The sequence below is a fragment of the Megalobrama amblycephala genome, linkage group LG15 (assembly GCF_018812025.1).
Source record: "Megalobrama amblycephala isolate DHTTF-2021 linkage group LG15, ASM1881202v1, whole genome shotgun sequence".
NCBI classification, from domain to species: domain Eukaryota; kingdom Metazoa; phylum Chordata; class Actinopteri; order Cypriniformes; family Xenocyprididae; genus Megalobrama; species Megalobrama amblycephala.
In genome coordinates this window covers 20635552-20639296 of record NC_063058.1, presented here as the reverse complement: position 1 = coordinate 20639296, position 3745 = coordinate 20635552, and the positions used below count along the sequence as shown (strand labels likewise).

The following is a 3745-nucleotide window of genomic DNA, read 5'->3' as shown; positions in this document are numbered from 1 at the left end:
TCTCTGTGGTGTCCTTTAAGTTTTATTGCATTGCAAACAGTTGTTTCATTTCTTTAAACCTTCCAAATGAAACACTTCTATATGTAAAAGAATGACCTTTCCTAATATGCTAACCTTTGTGTAAATATTTTCTGTTGATTTGGGCAGGCATAGTATAACATGCTAGGTTGTGACATCATGACTATAAAAGTTTTTGAATCGCAAGTTTTTGCAGCTTAATTTCAAACAAGCTGGGTGGATTGAGAAGAAAGCTTTGGGTTTTGAAGGTTAAACACTTTTTCACTTCCATTTTTTTCAGTGTTTTGCAAGTGAACGCTGCATTTTTAAGAGTCAGTGTCAAGTTAAAAATGTTTTTGGTCGGGGGGAGGGGGTCTATTTGTTTTTGGGGTCTATTAGAATAGGGTTTTGTGCTTGAATGTTCAAAAAAAAGTAAAGCTCTGTTTAGTTCCTGTCTCTATGAAGCCCCTCCTTCTGAAAAGCGCAATGTGCTCTTATTGGTCGACCGAACTAGTGTGTTGTGATTGGTCAACCACTTCAAGTGTGTTTCATAAAGGTCATGTCGCTTACTATGACAGCGAGTTGCAGATTACTAATGCAGTTCAACCAGGCCTTGCCACTTTATTTTGCGCATCGCTTGGGTGGGAATTATTTAAATAAGGAATACTGTGTCAGTTTTGTTCCCGGAAGAAAACTCAAGACTAGAATCAAGGCGTTTCAAGGAGTTCAGAAACAGTGCTTACTAATATAGAAAATAACTCCCTTTGGAGTGACTTTGTAACTTTGCAGACCCTTTTCATGCTCAAACAGCAACATTACACACTGAAGAAAGTTGAAAATGTAAAAAAAAAAAAAAAAAAAGCATAATAGGACCACTTTAATAACAAACTATTTTTCAGAAAAATAATATAAATACAATTTCATGGCTGTCAAATAGACCTTCACATGTAATTTTCAAAACTCACAATTGTTTAGAGTTTTTGACCACAGAAAGTCTTTTGGAAAGATGTTTCATTAGCTGAACAGTCGGTATGTTGTTATTCCTCACAGACTCATTTTCATTCCTCTCAGAAATTAAATATAGCGCTACCCTGACTAAGTTCTCTTAGCTCCTATTTTACATTTTATGTCCCATTCAGATTAATTATTATTTTATTTCTGGGCTTTTTGCCTTTACACCGCGTTCCAAATTATTATGCAAGTGACATATCAGTAAGATTCAGAAAATGTATGTTTGTTTATTTATCCATGTCTTTTTAGATAACTGGTATCAATCTCAGACAAAATAATTTGCCAGGTCTAGGAAACCCTACTTAGAGGTTGTTCCACATTATTAAGCAAGTCACAGTTCTCATGCAATATGGGGAGGAAGAAAGATCTTTCTGAAGATGAAAAACATGAAATGGTTCAATGTTGTGCAAAAGGCATGAAAACAACTAATATTGTGTGAAACTGAATAGAGATTATCGAATTATCATAAGATTTGTGAGTGATTTAGAGTACAGCAGAACTCGGTCAGATAAAGGCTTATTAAGGAAAGTTCCTGTCAAAAAAATTAATTGTATTAAAAGGGCAGCTATAAAAAAGCCAGTGTTGAGCAGCAAACAGGTATTTGAAGCTGCTGGTGTCTCTGGAGTCTCAAGAAGCTCTCCATGCAGGCTGGCAGTTGTGCGTAAAGATGCATTTCAGCCATCACTAACCAAACCTCACAAAGAGAAATATTTACAGTGGGTTTACAAATACATTTTCAAACAGTTTTATTGCTGTGGGGTTTTTTGGCAGCATAGGATAGTGCATAGTGCATTGTACAAATAGTGCATTGTATTTCAGAAGGCACTATCCTCCTTTTTATATCATAGCTGAAAATGGCCAGTTATGAACTCCACATATCTTGCAAAAGTCATTTTAATACCCTCAGAGACCCTAAAGGGACCTTCCATCTCACTTCCCAATATTCCAGCCCAAATCATCACCCGCCAGCTCCTTGCTGACATCGCAGTCTTGTTGGAACGTGGTGGCCATTCACCAACCATCCAGAAATCCATCCATTTAGACCATCCATTGTAGTATAGCATTAGTCAGTGAAAAAAACTATTTAAAAATGAGTCTTCATGTATTTCTAAATCCACTGTAAATGTTTCTCTTTGTGAGGTTTGGTTAGTGATGGCTGAAATGCATCTTTACGCACAACTGCCAGCCTGCATGGTGAGGTTCTCAAGACTCCAGAGACACCAGCAGCTTCAAATACCTGTTTGCTGCTCAACACTGGCTTTTTTATAGCTGCCCTTTTAATACAATTAATTTTTTTGACAGGAACTTTCATTAATAAGCCTTTATCTGACCGAGTTCTGCTGTGCTCTAAATCACTCACAAATCTTATGATAATTTGATAGTCTCCATTCAATTTCACAAAATATTAGTTGTTTTCATGCCTTTTGCACAACATTGAACCATTACATGTTTTTCATCTTCAGAAAGATCTTTCTTCCTCCCCATATTGCATGAGAACTGTGACTTGCTTAATAATGTGGAACAACCTCTAAGTAGGGTTTCATAGACCTGGCAAATTATTTTGTCTGAGATTGATACCAGTTATCTAAAAAGACATGGATAAATAAACAAACAAACATTTTCTTATAAAAACTAAAATCTGTTTATTCTACTGAAATCTTACTGATATGTCACTTGCATAATTTGGAACGCAGTGTATTTTTATTGGAAAGTATAATTCAGACAGGAAAGGGGTGGGAATGGATGAATGGCGGCAGTGTTGGGGGTAATGCATAACAAGTAACATGAGTTACGTAATCAGATTACTTTTTTCAAGTAACTAGTAAAGTTACACATTACTTTTACATTTACAACAAAATATCTGAGTTACTTTTTCAAACAAGAAACACAAGTTTACTTCTTCTTCTGCGTCGTATTCTTCTGTTTTCCAGAATGGCAGCACATCTGAAAGGTTTGTTTGAGCTGCGTCCACATCCCCTTCAGATGTTGGAACATTTCCTGTACTTGGTAAAATCACATGCACAGGATGTGTCAGTGTTGTGCAGTGGTCCGGTCAGCCAGCAGAGGCCAGTAGTGTGAGGGACTCACTGTACTGCCTCCACCTCAGTGTGCCTCGGAGAGCTGCCTCTGAAGCTGCTACCTCATAGCCTGTGGGCCAGGTGCTCTCACACTGACTGTCCTGTGAGGATACATTTTCTTTTTCACTCTCCAATAAATCACCATTAATATTGACTTTCTGGGCTGACTCACTTTCTTCATCTAAATTTAGAAGACAGAGGCAGCCATCTAAATCTAGTTAGAGGACAGAAAATGCCATCCTTTGAGAAAGATCTATTCATTTTGCCATTGTGTTATAAATAAGTCTGTCTGAAGCACCTGGTGAAAGTTTTATCTTGTTTTAGAAGTTTCGGTTTTTGACACTTCTTCTGTGAAGGTCTTATTTGTGTCTTGGGAAACACAAGTTGTCTCCCTCTGAGATCAGCAGGTCATAAGACATGCAATAGCAAAGCTTGTTTGCCACAAACAAGCAACTGTCCTGGGTTTTATTAGTTTCAGTTCATCTGATGCAATTACTAACAACACATTTGAAAGATGCTGTACATGTATGATGGTCTATGAAAAAACACTTTTTTCTTTTGTTTTTATTGTTTGTTTGTGCACTGCGTTTCAGGCTTGGGATTTTCTCATGCAATCATACAGGCGGGGCTATAGGTGACATCATCATCTCTTTTATCCA

The 3745-nt window shown here is 37.2% G+C and overlaps 1 long non-coding RNA gene across 1 annotated transcript in view; it reads left to right on the top strand.

The window, feature by feature from the left end:
* Window positions 1-3350, top strand: part of LOC125247563 — an 11212-nt gene extending 7862 nt beyond the window's left edge. Inside the window, exon 4 of the long non-coding RNA XR_007180112.1 lies at window positions 2940-3350. This is a non-coding gene — a long non-coding RNA (uncharacterized LOC125247563). The remainder of the gene's footprint in view (window positions 1-2939) is intronic.
* The last annotated feature ends 395 nt before the right edge of the window (window positions 3351-3745 follow it).